The 24,026-nt window shown below is 44.3% G+C and overlaps 1 protein-coding gene and 1 long non-coding RNA gene across 5 annotated transcripts in view; one reads left to right on the top strand and one right to left on the bottom strand.

The window, feature by feature from the left end:
* Positions 1 to 285: 285 nt before the first annotated feature.
* On the bottom strand, positions 286 to 4,189 carry LOC141994591 (uncharacterized). The gene is made up of 3 exons (XR_012641176.1): positions 3,776 to 4,189; positions 1,264 to 2,975; positions 286 to 396 (listed from the first exon to the last, which is right to left on the bottom strand). It is a non-coding gene; the product is annotated as an uncharacterized LOC141994591 (long non-coding RNA).
* A 167-nt stretch (positions 4,190 to 4,356) lies between these two features.
* The window catches only part of MEGF11 (multiple EGF like domains 11), a 376,622-nt gene continuing 356,952 nt past the window's right edge, over positions 4,357 to 24,026 (top strand). For all 4 annotated transcript variants that reach the window (XM_074966585.1, XM_074966582.1, XM_074966584.1 and 1 more), the window contains exon 1: positions 4,357 to 4,746. The gene's annotated coding sequence lies outside the window, so the exon portion shown is untranslated. The remainder of the gene's footprint in view (positions 4,747 to 24,026) is intronic.

Here is a 24,026-nt window from a genome sequence, read left to right as displayed (position 1 = left end):
TGAATACAACTCATGGCAGAATTTGGGCTTGTACAGGACTAGACTTATAAGAAATCCATAATCACTAGCCCTGTCTCAAATAATTTTCAATGTCTTTCTCTAAAGCCCGTAGAAGCTTATGTGGTCAGATTATGGGCCTGATCCAAACTCCATTGAAATTAACAGACTCCCATTGACATCAATTGATTTTGGATCAGGTCCTACACCATGTTTTCTGTTTTTCCTCAGCTAGGAGAGTGAAAGATTAATTTAGCATACATCCTTCTTACCTTAGAAAGTGGGTCTGTGTTTAAAGGTGAATGAAGGTTGTATCTGGATATAGGCTCAAATAAGGAACATGACATCTGGACTCCTTAAGACTTTGGGGGAGCTCAGTTCTGTATCTTGGAGCCATCTCTAGTTGTATTAGTCAACAGTCATGACAGGGAATCAAATGAAATGTCATTCCTAAAAATGCAGCAGTTAGAGTTGTAATCAAGGGCACAATCCTGCTCTCCTTAGTCAGGTAAATCTCCCAGTGAAGTCAAGAGCAGAATGCAGAATTGGGTCCCAAGAAGCTGGATTTTCTACTGTACCTAAATCTAATATATTTTTACTTGATATGGATGTTTAGTATTAGCAGAAGGGAGCTGGATGTAAAGGAGGCCAGCACTATTATTCAACATTATTAATGATGATGTCCACTTGTAAGTCTCAAAAACTAGAAAACTAATAAATTTTACATATTGAAAAAAAATCACAATAGATCAAACAAATATATAAATTCTTTAAAGTATTTAATGTGTTAAGAGGACAGAATGATAAATTCAATATTGAAAACCAATATCAAGTTTACAATTACATGCCATTTATCATCACTGATTGCACAGACAGCATCTTATTGCAGGGAACAAAGTGATTCATAAACGGAGACACTGAACAGTTCTATTAAAAAAAAAAGGGGGGGGGGTAAAAATTCATGCTACATCTTGGAAGCCTTGCTTTCTCTTCTACTGTTGTTGTCAACAACAACTTGCATTTTCAGAAATAAATTATGCATGTTTCATTTCTTGAGCTTTAACATTAAATGGGCAATACTTTTGTATGAGGTGAAGCTGATACTTTCACAAACGATAACATGAGCCAATATTTTGTTGATCTCTACAGGACCGATTCTCCCCTTTCGGAAAAGAAATGGCATACAGAAAATGTAAAAGTAGATAGGAAGTCAATTCTGAATTAGACAGATGGAAGCAGGCAAATAGAAGCCACCAAAATACTTACAAGCATGGATTGACTATGAAAAGAAAGAATGTATGAATGGCACCACCTTACTCAACAGATCTGCGTCCTAGGTAAAATCCTTTAAACCAATGGCAAAACTCCCATTGACTTCAATGTGGTCAGGATGCCCTGTGTGAATTGAAAGTCAGACATTCTTGCTTTTGTGAAAGAACTATACTACTTTTAACTCTTGTCATCCCAGCAGAACTCTGGGAGAGGGAACTGGATTCTCTTCTGGCTCACACTTTATCAGCAACGTTGTAAAGTCATTTGCAGTTGCAGAATCATCATTGCAACCCCATTGTCTTCAGAATCTGCCCTCAGTTAAACTTATGGAAGGGTGGCATACGTCTAACTAGAGGCATAATTTCAGGACAGGGGCTTGCACAGGTGTAACTGAGAAGAATTTTCCCTTTAGAGCCTTGATAGGTTGTTCCTGGCTCATTAGTCAGAACTAATTAACTTGACTTTCAGATCCCAGGCTGAGTTTGCAGGGACATAATGCTAGTCTGAACATGTTGAGCCAACACTGGGGAAACCCCCACCCCCATCTTTTTACTTGTAAACTGAGCACATTTAATATGGAGTAATTGATTGTATTTTAATGTGGAGCCCCACAATGCTTTTTTCTTTTTACAATAAGTCCCTTTCTAGAGTAGAATTAGAGTAGAGTAGAATTGTACTTTAAGTAGAGATTGATATAAGGGTCTGAGTAAAACACTAGCCATCCACAAAATGAGTGGTGTTTTTTTTTTAATCAAATCTACAGCCAGATACACTGAAATCTACTAAAACGTTTTTTCCTCCAGCCCTGTTTTCTCAGAAAGGGCAGCATCTGACGTTCAGAGAGTAACAGAATAGTCCATCAGAGGCAGCATTACTTGGAAATGAAATTTTTGATTTGAATGGGATTTTGCCTATGCAAGAACTGCAGGATCAGGCCTTTTATCTTGATCATGGAAAAAAAACAACATGCATTTGGGCACAGTGTAATTTTTTGATCTTTGGTACCAAGAATGCCAAGGACTGTCACAATTTCACATGGTATCCCTGACTTTTAATTGAGAATTCTGAATTAGTTGAAAGACGTGTAAAAATAATGTATCACCTTGTTGGCTACACAATTTAGGAGGCTTAAGACAGCTGTTTGCTGTAGCAAGGATCTGGACTAAATTATGCCCAATAAATGGGTTCTAGCGTCACGTGTTTCAGACAGCGTTCGTGGAATAACCTGTACGTATTTGTTGGAGATCTGGAAAGTCGATTTTTCCACAGCTGGGCAGTTGTGAAACCTAGTGCTGAGACACAAACTGTGTCCTCAGTACAGAACAACGGGAGTTTTTAATATTCTTATACAAATAGTAAAATAATTAACTGGACTATTTATTCAATAAATTTATTTTAAGATTTAATCGATATTCAGTGTTAAATATTGAAAATAATGTCATAAACATGGTTGCTAATTTATTATTGATGTTAGTTAATAGGAAGTTGGTGAAAATAATTAAAAATGAGGAGGGAGGGAGAATTCACCTTAGATGCACAATTCTTCAGCTCCTGATCATGTTGCCTTAACTACTGGTGATGGGGGAGAAAACAGCTTTCCGGAGGTAGTCAGAGAGTAAGGAGCTGGGTTTGGAGAAAGGTGGATAAGAAGCCAGCAGTCCCATAATCTTTCCTCCTTGTCTTGGCTCAAATGGCTGATGGGGGATCTAGGGAAGTCATAGAACTGGGTTCAGAAAAAAAAAATCATTGTGGTAAGTGCAGTGTCAGCAATCAAGAAGTTTTCTAGGAAGCTGGGAGATTACTGCTGAAATGGAGAGTCTCTTATTGAAAATCAAGGCTGAATGGGGCCTTAGTGAACGATGTCCTTTTTGGGGATCTGCCATCCCCTGGAAATGTGCAATTGGCATGTTGCCAACAAATCCACACTGTAAGGCAAAGGATGCTGGGAGCCCATAATACATACATAAAGCATTGTGTGGGCTGGACATCCATGATGAGGCTATGAAAACAAAATAGGCCCCTGAGCACTGTAGCTGTGTTATACAGAGGGATCTGCTCTTGTGTTCCTTACATATTACCATAAGAGGAGACTAAGGAATGCAGGATCAGGCCCAAAGTTGTTACAGCAATTAGCAAATGATAAATATTAACACTTAGCACGTGAATAGTGTTTTTCATCTTCAAAACACTTTACAACATGAAATCACTTAGTTCAACAGCTCATTAAATTAGTAGTGGATTGTGCATATATTTGAAATCACAGATCATAAACATTTTCTTTTAAGGATTTTTTTATATTACCTTTGTAACTATTTTAATACATCGTTTTGAGGAGAAATTACAATCACAGGGCGAGATTCTCTCCCCCCCCGCCCCCAATATCAGTGAAGAGTCCAAAAGCACCCTAATGCTGCAGACCTATGTAATAAGCAGAAGGCTGCTGCTCTAGATTAATAGGGGATTCTATGGCAGAGGCAAATTTTTCATAGTGCTTCCGTCTTCTTACCGGCATCCTCAGTCTTGCCTGGTGGCCGCTTTAGGCAGCTGCTGTCCATCCAGGGCTGATTTGAGCAAGGCAGTGAGAAAGCTGCGTGTTGTTTGTGTGGGAACGAAGGTGCAAGCGCCACACAGGAAAGGCGTGCATGTCCACCTGCAAATCCAGGCACACTGAAGTGGGGCCAGAAGTTTGCATGATGCCCTGGTAAGCAAATCCGCAGCACTGGCGAGGTCCGGAGCCCTGGGTCTTTCAGCAGCAGGGAACAGGGAGCAATATTGCTTTCTGTCTCCTTCGTGCTGCTGGGCTGCCAAGTGTCCCTTTACAGTTAGGGAGCTTGCATCCTCATGCAGACACATCTTCAAGGAGTTTGGGTCTAGTCTTATGCTCGGTGTGGGGGGCAGGCTTGAACCTCTATGCTTTGATGCCATGCGTGGAATTTTCATATGAAAGAAAAATTACCCAATGCAATGCAATGCAACCCCCCCCCCCATGCCAAACCAACCCCCGGACACGCCCCCCCCAACCACGCCCAGCCCACCAGGGACCTGGAAAGTTTCTCCGCTTTGGCGACGTCTGCAAATGCACAAATCCAAGGAGCCGAGCCCCAGCCCCGCGCGTCTGCAGCAGCCGCACCTGCCTTTGCGCACCCAGCCTGCTGTGGGGTTCGTTGCATCCCGGAGCGACGGTCCAGAGACGTGGCCGTGACTGGAGCTGCGCCGCGGACTGAAGGGCTCCAAGTCCGTCCCCCCCCCGCCCCCCCGGGTGCTGCTGGGAGGCGGGTTTAAGGGGCGTCGCGTGGCCGCTGCAACTTTCCCAACAGAGCCGAAGAAGCGCCCGGAGCCCCCAGGAGCGCCCGCTGGAGCGGATCCGAGCGAGCGGCTCCGGCTCCCCGCACTGCAGCCCGGGCTGCTGCTCCGTGTCTACTGCACCGCGCCGCGCTGCTCCGAGCCCCGCCGCCGCGGCGGGGGGAAGGCTCCGAGGTAGGTGTGAGCGTGGAGAGGGGGACGCCCGGCTGTGCATCTCTCCCCACCCCCGCCCGGGGCGCGTGCGGGCAGGGGGCTCCCCTCGCACCGCTGCGCCGGCCTGGCTGGGGGCTCTCCGCTGGATTGGGCAAGGGGGTCCCCCCTTCTCCGCCTCCCGCTCCCGGGCGCTGTCCAGGGACCTGGGGTCACCCCAGCCGCTGTGCGCGCTGGGTGCTGCAGGGGGGATGCCGCGGGGAGAGAGCCCGGCTGCGGGGCTCGCCCCGCAGTCGCCGCGCTGCCCCCCGCCCCGCGCTTTAACGGGGGTGTAGCTTCGGGACTAACTTTCTTCCCGCTGCAGGAGGCAGGTCCGGCTGCTACGCCGGCGCTGCCCTGCTCGGCTTGCGGCCCCGCAGCGCATCGGTGTAACCAGGCGCTGGGTGGATGGGGGGGGACCCCGGGGGGCGCGAGAGAGGAGCTGCAGCGCGCGCTGGGCGGGGGACCCCTCCGCCGGCTCGGGGATGATGCGGGGGAAGGATTCGCCGGATCGCTGCCGCTCAGCGCGGCCAAACGCTCCCTGCCTCCGGCTGGAGACTCTTCCAGGCTGCTGCCGGGTCCGATGGCTCCCAGCCGGCGGGGAGGAACCTGGGGAGTGTCGGAGCACCAGCAGCCTGGATGCCCAGGGCGAGGAAGTCCGAGATGCTCAAAGTTCTGTGTCATTAGCGTGCCGCTGCAGGCATTGGGCACCTCGAAGTACCGCATTGTATTTAAACAAATCCAGTGACCGTGAAATAACATTAAGGGTCTGATTTAAACCTAGGCTAGTCGGGCGAAGCTCAGAGTTAACTGGAGGGGGGGGGGGGGCTGAAATTCACGTCTTAATGCCCATCCTGCTGGTTATTACATAGAATGTGGCAACCCATCAAGGTTCCAAATTCAGTGAGCCTGGGGAGACCCCCGTAATACTCAGCCCTGTGTATTAGTGGTATAAACCCCAATCTTAAATTTCTTATCTCCAAGTTAGTCTTAGATCTTTTGATGTCACTTTAACAGAGCCAAATACAGTCTATGGCTTTTGCTTTTGATAGTGTTAGATAAAAATGAAATGAACCAACTGTACCAATCTCAGTGGAAGTGTGTTGGAGACCCCATTGTGGGATATTAGTGTGTGTGGTCATTTACAATCTAAGGCTCTGCTCCTGAATATTCTTATGCACATAAATAACTATGCATGGGACCCTATCCCACTGAAGTCGGTGGGAGTGACTTCTTCAATGGGATTTTTATCAGGCTAGTGAGTGATTCTATACCCAGGTGCATAAAGTTATTCACATATTTGCGGGATCCCTCTTGGTGGAAGTACATGAGTTTCTGCTTGTCAACAACTAAATTACAGGGAATCCTTGAATATCAAATGTTTGTTGAACTTGGTTTTCTGCAAAGGCAGCTGTGAAGCATTTCACTAAGTCTGCTTATTAAAGATTCATAGGGATATTTTGTTGGAAACGTTTTTGGCCATGTAAAGATTAGTCATTTTTCAAAACAAAAACAAAAATTTGTGCCCCCTCTTCTCACTGTGCCAAAAAGAAATCACTGCTTTATAAACTTCCATAATTTCAGTTTACAAGTGGGTGGCTGAGGCAGTTTGTTGTACTATAGTGAGGTATTTTGTGTCGTGGCTATGGTTTTAATTAAAACACTCAGCTATTTGAATGGGTGCTTATCATTATAATTAAAAGTAAATCAATGAAGTTTGTGTTTTTAGTCACAGCTATAAAACTGAAGGCATGATCTTTTTCCCCTTTGTGCATGTAGGTGGGGGAATTTTTTTTCACATAAAAATGGCCAAATTAACAGTTCAGACTTTGCTTGAACAATCCATCATGCTTTAGACGTTAAATACCAGATTTCATTTTAAAGCAGATATACACAGTAAAATTATAAATCCCCCAAAATAGGGGATTATAATGGAAATGTGAATGCACTTTTAAATGCAATTTGTACAAACTACCTCTTTACTAAGATCACAGTTCTTTCAAGCCTTTTATCTATGTCTGTAAAATGATTTCTAATTCCATGCTACTACAAAGCATGTGCCTGGTTATTGTTTTCAAAATCATGTGGTATGAGCTACTATTTAAATATAATATTTATGATGCTGCTTTGATGGTTCAGTTTAGAAAGCTGTATACTATTGCATACTAAATGCTCCTATATAATTACTGTTGTTTGCAGAACCATTGCAACGTCCCTGGGGCAGGAATGTAAATGGAGTGTTTATATAGTTCACAGTTACTTTCTATAAAAGCTATAAGCTCTTGTCTACTGAGCGTACCAGAACTGCAGAAGTTGGGGAGCCCAGCAGAAAGCCTGTAGGTGGAGCACATTCACATGTAGTATTACCATTCACACTTTTCTTTAAGGGTCGGGTCATGCACTCCCAACTGCTATTGGCCTCTAAGGGCTGTCAGGTGCACAGTAAAGGTGTGGTGGCCTCCCCCCAAACTGCCCAGTCAGACCCCTTCAGGTGTAGTGTATCTCTGGATGTACCTCTCCACCTTGTTCTCAGGTTGTACAAGCACCCTCATTCTTGCTGTCTCCTGCACGGGTGTTCTAGTGAGCACACACGCGCCGTGACAGTCAGAGTCTGGCTGTGATCCAAAGCACCCTGAAGTCCCTGGGAGTCTTTCCACTTACCTCAGTGGGCTTTAGATCAGACCCTATGTGAGTATCTCTGTTGCCTATGTCTCAGGTGCATATACGTATTGTTTGTATCTCGGGTGTAACTAAGAAATGATTTGGACCAAGTAGTAGGAAAAGCCTGAGACGACTGAAATAGTTATAAGTGTCATCATGAGTAAATGAGTTACCATGAAGGGCTGTCGGGTATTAATGAAAAGGATGAAAAAAACTCAGCATAGTTGCTGAGGCTGACAGTACTGATGTCAGAGTTGGCTCTGCTCTTTACAGTGGAATTTGAAAACTGACATGTGGTAAACTCACTTGGCAGGTTCTATAAGCTAAGAAGAGAGGGATGAAAAAGTTTGTAGAAGAGTTAAAGGGTTACTTGCAAAGTAGACAAAACCCAAACAGAACCTGCTGTAAAAATTGCAGGCCAGATCTTGCCCTGTGGTGCTCCCCTGTGACTCCCGGTGGCTGCAGTGTGAGTTTGCACTTGTTCCAACTGTTTTAAAAAATGTGATACTGACCTTGGAAATTAAAGAGTACGGCCAGGTCTCTGGAGCATCACAGATTTACACCAGCTGAGGATCTGGCCCAGTATTTCCAAAGTGATCGCTGCAGCATAAAGAGAATCCCAGTTTCTCAGCCAAATTGACCAAAACCAAATCCAGAGTGCTGTGGGATTTGTATGATTAAAAATAAGTGTTTGTAAATGATAGAATCATGTAATCCAGGAGGTTACTGTTCTCTGGCTACCTGGTCTGTACCTGCTAGGTCAGGGGTTCTCATACTTCATTGCACCATGACCCCCTTCTGACAACAAAAATTACTATACAACCCTACGAGGGGAGACCGAAACCTGAACCCACCCAAGCCCCACTGCCCTGGGGCAAGGGGGCCAAAGCCCGAGCCTGACCAGGCCAGGGAGGGGCAAAGCCCAAGCTCCACCGCCCCGGGCAGTGGGGCTTGGGCATGGGCTTTGGCCCTGGGTGGTGGAGCTTAGGCTTCAGCCCACTGGCCCCGGCAAGTCTAACACCAGCCCTGGCAACCCCAGTAAAATAGGGTCCCGACCCACAGTTTGAGAACCGCTGTGCTAGGGAGAGTATTGAAACGTACATGAATCCTTCTCTCTGTAAGAGAGAAATCCGTGAGAAATGCCAACACTCTGCCTGCTTACAGCAATTCAGTGGGCAGAGATGAGAGCCTGTGCTACCTGCACACGATTGCAAACAAGCTCAAAGCTGGTAGGTCTAATAATCTTTAAATTATTTGCCATCAGAACTGGTACTGAGTTTTGTCCTTTGCAACAGCCTCAGCAGAGAGGCTAGCAACTTGAATGGGCACACAGGCTAAACTACATTCATTACTAGAGACATCCTCCTTCCAGAACAGGTTTTGAAGCACAGAAGAAAGAACCCAGCTTCTATTATTTTTAAAGCCTCATGATTTTTAAGCTAAACTTAGGATTTTTGGGGGGCCTGGGTTTTCATGCCTTGGGTTGGTGATATTGGGATCTGAGCAGCACCATAGGGTATGTCTACACTTAGAGCTGGAGATGTAAATTCCAGCTTGAGGAGACATACCTGAGCTAGCTGTCATGGTGGGCTAGCACAAGTAGGCACAGGCCCTGGAATGATGATGCTGGCATGAGCTGTTAGAATAATAAAAGATTGGGAGCACCCATTTGAGCGAACCTCTTTCTGAATAGTAGGGGTGAGAGCCTTTGGTACAGATTCTCCCTTTTCCTCAGCGTAAATTAGGGTTGCCAGGTGTCCTCTTTTTAGCTGTTGAAAGTCCAGTTGGCGGTGCAGCGGAGCTAAGGCTGGCTCCTTGCCTACCCTGTCTCTGTGTGGCTCCCAGAAGTGGCTGGCATGTCCCTGCGGCCCCTAGGTGCAGGGGCGGCCAGGGAGGCTCCATGCGCTGTCCCCGCCCCGAGTGCTGGCTCCGCAGCTCTCATTGGCTCAGGGAAGGGGCAGGGCAAGAGTGTTCGGTTTTCTGCAAACAGAAAGTTGTCAACCCTAGCATAAATCAGGAGTATGTGGAATTGCTTATCTTGGTTTTACATCAGTGTGAGTGGAGAATCAGACTCTATATTTTGTTTTTAAAATCTACCAAGCGAGGGCAGCATGGTTTGTAAGCAGTTAACTGGCATATGGTACCTTTATTATACCATTGTGTTCATATCACCATCTGGATTGATGTACAATCTTTCAAAAAGGAGTTTGAGTAGAAAAAGAGAAAATACAGTGAAGTCACTTAGTAGCTCACAAGCATTTGGGTCAGGAGACTGGACTGGTCAAGAGATAGGAACAGCACTGCTCATTCCAACTAAGTCAGATGTCCCGCTCCCTAACAGACAGCTGCCCGTACCATAGAAACCAGTTAGTACCTGGGTTATGGTCTGGCAGTACTTACTCAGGGCAAAATATTGCATTGATTTGCACCTGAGTGAAGTCATGGGATTGCATGGGATGTAGAATTTGGCCCTCAGCAAGGAGACTGGGATCCTGCCTTTCGTTAGCAGTCTCAGCGGAGAGGCTGAGGATTGTGTGGGATTAGAGATGGAATTGTGCTCTATTTCTGCAGAGGGAACCTTCACGTTCAGGTTGAGGCCGTGAGCAGGGCAGTGTCGGGGAGCTTGTACTGCCACTCCCGACCAATGGATGACTATTACCGCAGGCTGTAGTTTAGACTCCTCTGATCAGGCCTCAAATTCACGTTAAGAAAAGGAAAAACAAAAAAATCAAACACCAGCCATTTTGGTCGAGTCTGCCTTCAGGGCATGTGTGTAGAGCCCTGTGTTTTTCACAAATATGAAATAAAATGAAAAACAAGGTATAAAACAAAAAACTTCACCACATAGCGGTGACTGTCCCATGGACTGGGCTTTGCTCCCTGCTCCAGGCCTGGTGCATTGGGTCACATAGCTGCTTACTCAGATTTGGCCTGCCTGTCCCTCTCTCATCCTGGAGGAGGGGAGGCTGGCCAGACCTGAATGGGGCTGTGACCCGGAGGAGGGAACCAGGCCCAGACCTGTGGGACAGGAGTTGTAGCTATGGGGTGGGAGTGACGTTGCACTCCATATGTTTTATGGAAATATGCTTATGAATGTAAATATGATGTAACTGGAATATGCTTCATGCAAAAGGTCTCTTGTAAGGTATCACTGAAGTGAGCTGTAGCTCACGAAAGCTTATGCTCTAATAAATTTGTTAGTCTCTAAGGTGCCACGAGTCCTCCTTTTCTTATTACAAAGGTTATAACCTACTGAATATATTCATCCTATTTGTATAAATGTATTATTCTTGTATCTGAAACTAGGAATATGAAGTATAACTCTGAAGTCCTATTGTAATTATGCAAAGTGTGGGCCATTAATGGTGGTTTAGATTCTTGATGGCTCCCATTGACTAGGACAATTGGTTGTAAATGGTTTATTTACCTGCAAGCCTTCCTGTGTACTGTGGGCCAGCCCCTGGGTAATGAAGAATGAGGTCTTACAGTGGCATGTGACCATGTCACGTGATACTGGAATCCATCTTAAATCTGGTACTTTTCCATTTTGAAGGGGGGAGTGGGGACCCAGAGAGACAAAAGATTCCTGCCTTGTGCCAAAGCTATAAAAGGGGGCAGAGCAGGACAAAGTGGAGGCAGTCATGAGAATATCCCGGCTTACCACCTAAGATGTCTGCTGGAACTAACAAGGACTGTACCAGGGGAAAGGATTGGGCCCAGACTAGGAAGGAGTCTAGTCTTTGAAAGATTATTGGAACATTTCTGAGGGTGAGATATTACCTGTAATCAGTTTCTTAATTTATTAGGCTTAGACTTGTGTGTTTTTGCTTTGTTTTGCTTGGTGACATACTTTGTTCTGTCTGTTATTACTTGAAACCACTTAAATCCTACTTTTTATATGTAATAAAATCACTTCTGTTTATTATTAAACCCGGAGTAAGTGATTAATACCTGGGGGAGCAAACAGCTGTGCATATCTCTCTATCAGTGTTATAGAGGGCGGACAATTTATGAATTTACCCTGTATAAGCTTTATACAGAGTAAAACAGATTTATTTGGGGTTTGGATCCCATTGGGGGCTGGGGGCTGGAGAAGGTAACCTGCTGAGCTGTTTTCACTTAAAGCCTGCAGCTTTGAGGGCGTGGTGTAGACCCTGGGTCTGTGTTGCAGCAGGCTACATGTCTGGCTCAACAAGGCAGGATTCTGGAGTCCCAAGCTGGCAGGGAAAATGGGCTCAGAGGTAATTTCAGCACATCAGGTGACCGTTCCAAAGGGGTCTCTGTGACCGAACGCGTCACAGTGCTGTGACCTGGAGCGGGGAACCAGGCCCAGGCCCATGGGACAGGAGCTGTAGCTCTGGGGTGGGCTTGCTTAGCAACCCATACCCCCATCCCCGGGGTCAGGAGTCGGCCCTCCAGAAGCTTCCCATATCTCCGAAGTGCAGATCCAACATTTTCCCCAGAGATCACTAGGACCACTCGCCCCACCCCATGTAGATAAAATGGATAAAACTAAACATCAGTTTCCTCTCCAAAAAATGAAAAATTATAAATAATGATTTCATGAGGCTTTCATATGATCTATCCACCTGTATTATGAGGAAAACACTCCTTGACATGCAGTGTCATTTATACTTCTCAAGTAAAGTGAAATGATAAATGCTTTTAAAAGCGGAAGAGCTGTCAAAACAGAATTTGGCAATGTTTCAGTCTTTAAAGGGTTTAATTCACTTGCCACAGCTATCTTAATTTCTAATAAGGAATTAAAACAATGGTACTGTATATGGCATTATTATAGTATAAATTACTTTTGTTTGTCTTCATTTGAATGTAAAAGCTGTAAATCTCTCTTTAAAGAAGCCCTGGCAATTAATTTGAAACCAAATTTAACTTCTGCTTGTAGAAACAGGTACAGCAAATCAAAACCATTAAAGGTGCAATGCTTACCATTTTTCAAACTCAGTAAAAATGTTTAACGTACTGTTTTTCCTCTCATGCCCCCTTTAATTCCCCTTTTCTGCCTATTTCAGATAGACATTTTATCAAGTAAACGGGGCCAATTAGTCATTCTATAGATATCTCAAAATTTACCTCTTACAGGTTTTGTTATGCATTGCTTTCTGTAGAGCTCCATGTGAACAGTCATCCATTGCAACTCTGGAGAACAAAGTGTTTTAAGCCAACTTTTCCTTAAAAAAGGGATTTGTAGAGGTGTTTTTTTTTGTTAGATGTTTTGGAATAATTTATGTAGGATGCACATACCATATGTGATGGGGTGTACAAAACCCACACTGAACAACAAGGGGTTAAGGGATCATTTTGGGCTCAGCCGGTCCCATAGGATTGCCAACATTCTAATCGCACACAACTGAACACACTAGCCCTGCCCCTTCCCTAAGGCCACGCCTCCTGCCCCACCACTTCCCAAGGCCCTGCCCCCCACTCACTATATTCCCCCTCCCTCAGTGGTTTGCTCTCTCTCACTTTCACCGGGGTGGGGCAGAGGGTTGAGGTGTGGGAGGGGGTGAGGGCTTCATCTTGGGGGTGTGGGCTCTGGGGTGGGGCCAGAGATGAGGGGTTTGGGGTATAGGAGGGGGCTCCAGGCAGGGGGGTGGGACAGAGGGGTTCAGGGTATGGGAGGGGGCTCTGGGCTAGGGCAGGGGGTTGGGGTGCATGGGGGGGTGAGGGCTCTGTCTGGGGGTGCAGGCTCTGGGGTGGGAATGAGGGGCTTGGGGTGCAGGAGGGGGCTTCAGGTTGGGAGGGGGCCTCGGGGTTGGGGCACGGGCTTACCTCCAGCGGCTCCTGGTCAGCAGCAGAGCAGAGGCTAAGGCAGGCTTCCTGCCTGTCCTGACTCTGCGCTGTGCTCTGGAAGCAGCCAGCAGGTCCGGCTCCTGGGTCCTAGCCGGAGGTGTGGCAAGCCGCTCCTTGCGCTGCTCTCACTCACAGCACCACCCCCACAGCTCCCATTGGCCGCGGTTCCCAGCCAATGGGGGGTGAAGAGCCGGTGCTCGGGGTGGGGGCAGCGTGCGGAGCCCCATGCCGCCCCCCGCCCGCCTAGGAGCTGGGCCTGCTGGCTGCTTCCGGGGCGTAGAGCAGAGCCAGGACAGGTAGGGACTTAACTCCGCAGCACCACCAACGGGACTTTTAACGGCCCAGTCGGCGGTGCTGACCAGAGTCCCTTTTTGACCAGATGTTCTGGTAGAAAACCGGACACCTGGTCACCTTACAGCCCCGCCCTGCCACACCTGCAGTAAAGTCGCTCCTTTGGGTGGCAGAGCTGGAGGTGAGCAGACCTGCAGCCCACAGCATCAGCAGAGGAGAGGGAAGCTGAGGGAAGCCTAAAACCTCTGACTCTGCTGTCCAAAGGGGGCCCTCCTTGAGGGAAGGGAGGACCCACCCCAGAGACCATCAGAGAGGGAAGTGTCCTGTGACCTTGGACATCGGTAACTCCCTCTTACTTCTTTTGGTTTGGATTTCCCCACTTGGCGAAGGCCTTGGACTGAGCTGACCCCACTGGAGGAGAGGAGAGGAAAAGGCCCAGGGGGGACAGCCTTGAGCCTTGGTTGCTAGATTACTGGTAGCCCAAAGGGCCCTAGGTTGAAGCCCGGTGGAGTGGGAGGGCCCTGGCTCCCCTCCCCACAACCCCCTTGGCAGTCCAGGGTTGTGGCCGTGACCACTAGGCCACGCTTCCCAACCAGACTCCAAGGGAGGACCATTGCACCATAGTAGTGTCCAACCATGTTGTTTTTGTTTTGCTGTATAGAAGGGTGAGGCATCTAAATTACCATGTTTTTAAATAAGAGACAAGGTGAGTGAGTGCTGAATGCTAATTGGAGCCTTTCAAGTATAAAAATGGTTTGAGAGATGCATTTTACTATTGTAAAAGCCAAAGAGTAGAATGTATAAAAATCAGTGCGAAGACCAGGTTAATTCACCCAGCTCTTGTTTAAATGTAATGTAATGTGAATTCCTGCTGTACCTCTCCATTTAAAGGGAGATGGCCCTGTGCAAACTATTTTTATAGGTGCCTTCTTTTTATTGTGAAAATATGGATCATCACTTAGCAGACTCAGTACATATTGGCTGCATAGATTGAGTTTTTACTCTTTTAAGTAAAGGCATGTAGTAATGTGAGTTTTCCCTGAGTAAGGATTTCAGGATCCAGCTCTATATACACAAGGTAATGTTAGGATTGTGAAAATTCTTGATCATTCATATTTTGTTATGTAAAGTGTTGTTTTGAGGCCCAAAGTACGGTATCAGCATTTACTGTTTGGAAATACTATCCATTGCTTTCCCAGGAGATTGCAAAAATCTTGAATGATAAGTACCCCAATAAACCAATTTTCTTTAACTGTGTAAGTATAAATTATAGTGAGAGGTTCTTTTGGTTGGAGTCTTCTGTGCCATTAGAACAATCATTAATTATGTATTAAGGGTTTGAAAGGAAAGACATCAGTAGCCTGTAGGATATATTTCCATAGTAATTGAGGATTGATTAGATGCAATATCTGTAGGGAGGACTACTGGGAATAAGTCACAAGTAATTTACAGCTATGGTAACTTACATTTACAAAACATTGCCTGATAGTAAATAAAGACGGTTAGAAATACCAAAAGAATTCTTATATTTTGCAGATGGAATGAGAGTTACAGTAACGGTTGTGTTCTGTTTCTTGGTTACTTACCATTAAATTGTAAACGTTTTGGGGCAGGGATTGTATTTTCCCCACATACAGTGTGGTCTCTGGGTGCTTCTACACTACAAATAATAAAAATGGGTCAGATTCTCAGCTGGGGTAAATGGAGCTATGCCTGTTTACCCCAGCTGAAAATCTAGTCCAGTAACAATAAAATAATAAAGGTGTGAGCAAAACCCCTACTAACAAAAACTGATTGAAAACTCTGGGCAATTCTAACAATGAGCAGGAATTTTTGTCCATTCAGGTCTACAGGAATTTGGCAAAGGCTTTTCTTTCCCATGTATTGTACCAGTTTGGGTAATAAAAATATAACCAAAATGTGCTTCTCAGACTGGTGCACAGGGTCATCTGGGAGTTGGAGGCGGTTGATGGCAATCTAGGAGAGCAGCACTCATTACACATGGGTCTGCAAAACGGAAAAATAAAAGGGAGGTACTGACTAAAGGGAAAAGTGTGTTAAATAGAAGAGGCAGAGGAGAACAGCACGGTGGGCGAGAGCGGCAGAGTGGAGAATGACAGGAAAGGTCAAATATATGCGTACAAACCGGCAAGATATAGAACCACAATTAAGCAAACAAACCAGAGGAAAGAAGGGGACAAATACGATTTGATGAGAGATAAACGGTTCACCAAGGAGTTGCTGAGTTAAATGGGAAGGTAAGAAACTAGTTCTGTGCTGGATTCACAAAACCTCCAGAAGTATTTAATGTGGTGATGCTACACTGATAACCTTCAGCATTGACTTTTAAGGTTTTATATAAAATCTAGGCCTCCTTCTCCTCTTCTTGGGTGCTGTGTGATTCTCCCCCTCTTTGCTAGTTAGTTTTTCCTCTCTCATCCTCTCCAGCTTCTAAGGCCTGGTCTGTACTTAAAAATTAGGTTGACATAATTCTGATGCTCAGGGGGTTGAAAAATTCATAGCATTGAGTGCCGTAGCTTTGCTAAGCCAACTTCCTGTGTAGCTGCAGCTAGGCTATTGGAAGAAAGCTTCCATTGACCTCGCTATTGTTGCTGAGGGAGGTGGCATTCCTATAGCGATAGAAAATCTCTTCTGTCTGTCGCTCTGGGAAACATTTACTGTACGATGCTACAGCACCATACTTACCGCGCTGTAGCTGGGCCACTATAGTGCCGAAGGGTCGATATGGCCTAAGAGGAAATTTTCAAGCAGAACAGTGGCTTGTCTCCAGATGTCAGTTTTAGGACCTGTGTTCATTTTATATTACATGGGCCTAAGTCTAGTCTACTTTTCCCCTACACGAGAAGGCGTGTTCTGGCTCTTCTTCTGCAACGTGCAACTGTTGTGTTCTCCTCCAGGCTTCCTGAAAACCCATGGAGCTGGCAGGAGTTCTGCAGCCAGAACTGTGCGGGAGATTTCTGCGGGTAGGCCGACGCTCAAGGGAAGGGTTGGGTGTATACTAATATGTGTGGTGCTGCGTGACCTGCTGCCCTCCATCTTCTTCAGGTTATTTCTGACCCTCGCAGAATAATCTGAGGGCCGAGGCCAGAGTGTGGGTTTACAGCTTAGTATAAAGGCCCCCTTTAATAGAGGAAGCCTCTGGTTCATACGCTAGTAAATACGGGAACTTTCCTTTTTGTCACCAGAAAGGGCCAGGCCAGGGGATAAAAAGGTATTCCTTTTTCATGCAGCGGAAGTATCGCTTATTCCAAGGGGTGTTTCTCACTTGGGATGAATTCATTGAAATGGATTTTTACTTTATACGCTTTTTCTTAATTGAATAATTTTAATTCAGAACTCTTCACTGTGATGTAAACCTCCTGTTCAGTTAATTGAGTTCAAATTCATTAAGAGTGGGATCTGACCCATAGTGATCTTGATAATGGGGTACAGAGCTTTTCAACTTGAGGCCATGGACTAGAGTGTGACTTAAGCTGCTAGGGACCCAAAAGCGTTATCTGATGGCTGTTGGGTGGCCTTTGTGAAATGAGTGAATGGTTTCAATCCACTGTGTAGCTGTCAGGAGTTCATGTTACAAAAGCGTCCATCATGAGTCTTGTTGGCATTATCCTGCAGAGACCAAGCACCAGATCACCCCCCGAGAGAGCTTTTCCAGGTCACGCTGTGGAGGGCAATGTGGGGAAAACGTACGTTGCTGTTGCTTGTGTCAGACCTGCTTGATGGAGGGTGGACTTCAATTTCCACTGCTGCCAGTGCAGCACCTTTCAGGAACACTACACTCACTTATAAGCATAATTAAAAATCATTCCTGTCACTGCTGCTGTTTTGCTTGTACTGTTAAGAGGGAGCATTACAGAGCTGTCGATGTTGTGTTCGCTTCAGCTGTGAGCATGTGACTCTATCCATGGGTAAATCATTTTCCATATTTTAAAATTGGTGTTCTGTACGTTCTGGTTTGCTTTTGCAGGCAGCGTCTTCACTACATTGCTAACAAAAAAAAAAAAAAAAAGCAATAATTATGTCAACTATTTCATTCCTGCACTAAAGGAGAAATCTCTAATGCCTGTGGGTGCAAAACAGTCAAATTTAGTCGGCAATATCTTTAAATGACAAGCTAAGCTACCTGTGCATGAGAGCAGGAGCATCTGTTCAGGACTGCAGTGCACGAAGAGTGCATTCTTAACCCCCCCCCCCCCCCCCCAAAAAAAAAAAATCTGTCAATTCAGTTCAACTCTTAAGCCACAGCGGGGGATATTCTCTTGCAAGCATGTCTGATACCAAATTAGAACAATTGATCCTCCTAAAGAACAAGCAGGGCATATAGAAATGCATGTATTTTATGGTACTTACAGCTGTTAGTCTGACACTTCTATTTTATCCTGTAATGGTACATCTCTCTTCTTCAATATCTACATGCAAGAACAAACAAACAAACCAAAAAAAAAAAAAAAAGAAAGGAAAAAGGGCCCAGTTGTAGGTTCCCTGTCATACACATCAAAAACTAACTAAGCAGTACTGTTTGTTTACACAAATAAGTGTCTTTATAGGTTAAGTTTGGTGGCTTGCTGTACATTGTCCGCAAGATCAACAGCGAGAGCTTCCCCTTTTCCAGCTAACACTAACCACGCAGGCGCTTCAGAGAGGAGGTTGCTTGGAATTGGGGTCAGGTAGCTTTCACTCACCCCTCCATAACATACAGCTATTTATTTAACTCGGTGTCATGTTCCTCCACTCATACATCAGTCTCTCAAACCCTGGCAGCCTATGCAGAGAACGTGGTGCTGTTCTGTGTTCATCACTAATGCATGCTGGATATACAAGCCTGCAGCAGCATTCTTACCTTCACTAAACCAAGGATGTCACCGTTGCAATGTTCCCAGCCTCTGCCAGCTAATAGGGTCAAATTTCAAATCTTATCTCAAACCAAGGTCTGCCATAATGCAAAGTGCTACCAGTCAGGCCACTAGACTATTGCACAGAATTCTTGATATTCTTTTAAAAGGTAGAGCTTCTGTTAGAGAGACAGCAAATGGTGCTCCAAGGTCCTGTGGAAAGTACTTACTAGTATCTTCTATGTTCCTTGGCGATCTAGTCTGATATTAGCTATAGACCCATCTAGCTCTCTTCAGTTCTCTTTTGATTTTACGCAACTGACTTTCCTGTCAGATGCTCGTAAGTCCAAAACCAACCAGTTTTATTCCAATTTATTGCTATATTTTGTGCCATGGGATGACCATAGTTTTCTTCCAGACCTGATTATATATATCAGCATTCCAATCCAAATGGAGTCTGCTTCAAAATAAAACTGGACGGGTGAGCAAACTTTGATTGTTTGATAAACACATTGTGGACTTTTCTTCCCACAGATAGCATTTCTAATCAAGCAGAGTTCTGTGTAAAAATTGTTGGGAGCAACAGAAATGCTATTTCAATAAGCTATTAAAGGTTAGGTCACCCACATGAGCATTGATTCTACCTGGATTTCAATTACAATATGTGAGGAATAGCAAGCAGAAGATTATTGAATTATTTTTATGTAAAATATTGCTGGCTGAGATAGCCGTGGAAGATAGATCTATCTATCCATCTGTTTTTAATGAGGCCACATGGGTCTCCTTTTCAAATTTGAGTGTCTGAAGTTAAGTATATGAATATCTGGTTTAGTCATAGCAAGTGCTGATGTAAGCAACTTAAATGAGGATATAGATGTCAAACAGACTGATCCAAAACCTGCAGCAGTCAGAGCCTCTTCCTTTGGACTTTAGATTAGGCCCTAAATGAGGATTTGTGTCGAAAGAGACACCCAAGTTTGTAAAGTGGAATCAGTGTTGTTCAGTAAAATTTTCAATTAAATTAAAATCCTCTATCCTACAAAAAGACCTGTTGGTTTTAAAAGAAGCACACCTGCTAAAAATTGCATCTGTGTTTCTAAATATGTAAAACTTGGAGAAAGCCATCAATTTTTCCTTAGTCATGCCACCTCCCAAAGATATGTGCCCAGGTAATTGTTTTCCAACTAGCAAGAAATTGAATTTGTAAATTGAGACGTTGTCTTGAATTACCTGCCTGCTACTCTGGAGTTTCTTATCCAATACAGTAGACAAATCGAAATACTCCATCTGCAGAGTAGTGAAACACTACTACAACGTCAAGGACAACAACACAAAAAGGTCGTTGTTTGCTAAAATACAATCGTGCATTAAAATTAACCAGTTTCCTCCAGCTGAGGGACAATAATTTAGGAAACATTTTAATTACCAAAACTGGGATCTGTATTTTAGAGAAGGGTGGATTCATCCTTCTGAGTGCTGGAGAATTGTCTTTTCAGGAGTCCATAAAAACACAGTTGTTTTCAAATCGCTATCTTCAATCATAATGCTTCTGGGGAGAAATTTGATTTTTAGTGCAGCTTTTAAGTAAATCTTATGGCAGTAGGCAGATGCATTAACTGTTCTGTGGACTGTGCTGGACTTCACATGCACACCGCTATTACAGATGTTTCTTGTTGAAATGATTTTGTTGCAAGTTGCTTTATAATACACATTTAGGGTCAAATTTTCCCACTGCTTGACCACAACTACAGGGTTATGTTCACAATGTTGTAAAATTAGCACTGCTTCATGTCCATATTCTCCTCAGTAACGGCTGGAGGAACACAGGAACGGCCATACCAAGTCGGACAAAAAGATCCATTTGGTCCAGTACGCTGCTTCAGAGGGAGGTATATAATGAGCAGACATGCCCATAGCAAAGGTTTCTTCCCAATCTCAGGCAGCGAATAGGTAGCCTATGCTCTGAAGCATGCAGGTTTATATCACTTCTACATTTTGTTTATCCTATTTACCAGAACTGTTGTGATTATTCATAAAAATGGCCTCATCCTCTCACATCCTGGGTGTAGATCAGTCCTGCCCAGAGTAGGAATATTCTGCTCGTGTTTGTGTGGGATGCAGGTGGCTCACGGATACAGAGGTGTGGATCGTACCCAAGGCTGTGATTTTATTGTGGATGTTTTTAGTAAAAGTCACGCACAGGTCATGGGCCATAAACAACAAAAATCATGGAAACCGTGACCTGTCCCTGACTTTTTAACTAAAAACACCCCTGACAAAATGGGGAGGGAGCAGGGTCTAGCACCCTGCCCCCCCTGCAGCAGCTGGGAGCTGCAGGGACCCCATTGCCCAGTGGCCGGGAGGGGTCCCCCTGCTGTCCTGCAGGGCTGGAAGCTGTGAAGGGGGTCCCCCCACCGCCTGCGTGGGGGTGTCCCGTGCCGCCCATGGGTGGGTCCCCTGCCAGTGCTGAGCAGCTCCGGGGTCCCTCTGCTGGCAGTGGCTGGGAGCTGGGGGAGAGTCCCCTGCTGCCTGTGGAGGTTTGGCTGCTGTGGGACCCCCAGCGTCACGGAGCTTGCTGTAAGTCACGGATTCCGTGACTTCTACGACCTCCGTGACATAATCTCAGCCTTAGTCATGCCACTCGGCCTCTGGATCCTAACCTGTAATGTGCTTAGCGAGTCCTGTCATTGATGTCCTGCAGAGGGGCCTCTCGCGAGAGACACCAAGAACAGGATAACAAAAGAGGTTTTCTGGCACGTGTCGATGTGCGCCACGCAGATGGGCTTTGATCTTAAATACACATTTGTTGTGGAAGTCTTAGTTCTTGTTTAAGTAGCGCTATTATTGACAGCAGGTGCAAAAGTTGCACTAGAGAATCAGGACCAACAGCCGTATAAGCCACAGTAGTCATGGTGCATGTTTGCTTCCAAATTAGAAAGAGGAGATCTGTTTAGGAATGCATTGGTTTGCTGCTGATTGGGGGGGAATAAAAGTCTTGTCGTTCTTTAATGGATCTATTTTTATTTTCATTTCAGACCTTTGGCCCTGATTCAGCAAAGTGTAGATGTTTAACTTCAAGCACATGCTGAAATCCTGTTGAAATCAAAAGCTAAATTTAAGCATGTGTTTAAGTGCTTTGATGATTCACAGCCCAAGTGTCCGATTCTGTCCTTGTTTGAGTTTGAATAGAGCACCCATTAACATCAACACACCCCAGAGCAGAATTTAGCCCTATAACAACAACAACAACATATTGTGTAAGGTAAGTAAATGCTCGCCTGTAGAGCAGTCAGGAGAAGCTGAATATCCTAATTTAAGAGTACTTACGAAGTTGTGGGAGGAACATAGTTCCAAGAATGATTATCATAACCCTGCAGTTTTTGTTTTGGAGACCTCGAAACAGAATTACTGAAAAGTAAGCTGCATTAATGGGCATATTCTTTCATATTTCAGTAATTATTCTGTCACCCACCTAAATTTTTTTCTTTCTTGAAGCAGTTTTTGTTGGTACTGAAAATCGCTGTAGGACAAGTGAAAGCAAGCTAATTGAGATTCATAAATCCACTTTTTAATAAGCACAATTAGGAATAGTTATTAGAGAGCAGCTTGAAAACATCAGGGATAAGATTTTACCATAGAAGGATTTTTATGCAGTTTGAAACATAGTTTGATACCAAAATCTAAATTAGATCATCAGAGAGATGAATCTGTTATTTAAAAGCTAATTTATACACAGAAAGTTAATTCTGAGTATTCCTATTGATTAAAAATTATTAGGTCTTGTTAAGTTGCCTATTTTTGAACAAAGGTCTGATTTATAAGATGTTTCTCCTATGTATTAAAATATGAGAAGTGGCTATTTAATTACACTGAGTATATTTTTGTCCAGTGGCTGTGTAATAAACTTCAACATCAGTCAGTTCTTCTATTATCTAAATTATGTAGAGCAGTATACTGGACTTCATCCAAAGAACATTCAGTTCAAAGAAGAGCTCACTGACTTCAGTGGGTTTTGAATCAGGCCCATCAGGCAAAATTTGCAAAAGTGCCTGCCTGATTTAGTAGCCAAAGGGGCAGATTTTCAAAGATATTTAGGTGCCTAAAGATGCGGATAGGCTCTGAATGGAATTTTCAAAAGTGCTTAAATGGATTAGATGCTTAACCCCAAAGTCACTAATATTTAATCTCAAAAGCATTGGTTCTTTTTAGAACAAGTCTCCCACACTGAGGAAATTTGCTTGTTGTCCAGTTTAATCTTTTTTTTTTTTTTTTTAAATGCACCAAGAAAACATTCTAAATTAAATCCTTATGTTGACTATGTCTGATATTCAGTAGTGTTTTGCAATAGTGGAAACCTAGCTATTTGAAAATCCTTATTAAAACATTTGGTAGATTTTCACATTAATTTTATTTCAATGCAGACTTTATTTTGGAATCGCTGTTGCAACAATGAAAGAATGCTTTTAGCTTAATTGAACTGAGTGTCTTAAAACAGCAATTTATCAGTCAGCTTTGAGTTTGTTCCTTTCAGTTATGGTTAAATTGTATTTGCTTCCAGGGTTTAGCCAAATCAATGTAAATGGCAGAAGATATTTTTAGGAATACATAGATAAACAATTGTCAGCCACAATAAACCAGCTGCAAACAACAAAAATGTCTAATTTTTTGGAAAAACATGCATCCATAATGTAGTTTCATTGAAATCAATGATGCTACACCAACGTTGAATTTGTCCCATAATCAAATAATTCTTATCAGATTAGGTTGCATTTTCAGAGTTAGATGAGAGCTAACACATAGATGTGAAAGGAACTTTTAGTACATTCCTGATTGATACCAGACAATTTACATCCGATTACATTGATCTGTTGTGACCAGATGTGAAACAGGGAGGGCAATGGGCAAGGGGGCAGACTTTTCTCTGCTGTACTTATGCAACCTCGTTGGCTTTAGTGAGGGTGCATGGGTGAAACCAAGAGAAGTGTGTGTCATGAGCTCTCTCCTGCAGTAGTGGTTTGGTTAGCAGATGTTCAAATGGAAGGTAATAGAGAGTAAAAGTACTGATAGATGGCAAAGTGGGGCTGTGATTGTGTACACCTTCATGTTAGAGCCTGGCCATGCCATAATGGCTAGTTAGATGGCCAGTGGGGATAGCTGATAGTTATTTGAAAATAATATTGTATGTTATCCCTGTTTCTCATCCTTTCAGTGTTGCTTAGGGCCTGACTCAAAGCCTGCTGAACTCAATGGGAATCTTTCCATTGACTCCAATGGGTGTTGTGTAGGGGCCTCAGTCTGTGAGCTCTTTGGAATAAGGACTGCATCTTGTGGGTGCTACAGTACCCCCAATAAATAATAATGGAGCTACGGTACTTATGAGCAGGCTTCGGGTCATAGCTTTATGCTACGTGGTCCAAAGGTAAATACCCGAACCCTTTACATGATGCTGTATGTGGGCATCCCAGAAACAGCATCACAGAAAGTTATTGAACCCGGTGCAGGACTCGCTGGATGAATTCTGTGTTTTTCACGAGGTCAGACTAGAGGGTCAGAGTGGTCTGTGAGATTGAAGAAGTCTGTGAAATCCTTGTGGGGTTGTGATAAAGGGTTAGACTTTTAATTGTGTGATGTTCTCTGGTGATTTTAAAC

The sequence above is a fragment of the Natator depressus genome, chromosome 10 (assembly GCF_965152275.1).
Source record: "Natator depressus isolate rNatDep1 chromosome 10, rNatDep2.hap1, whole genome shotgun sequence".
Classification (NCBI taxonomy): domain Eukaryota; kingdom Metazoa; phylum Chordata; order Testudines; family Cheloniidae; genus Natator; species Natator depressus.
The sequence above is the reverse complement of the archived record's forward strand: the minus strand, read 5'-3'. Positions and strand labels throughout refer to the sequence as shown.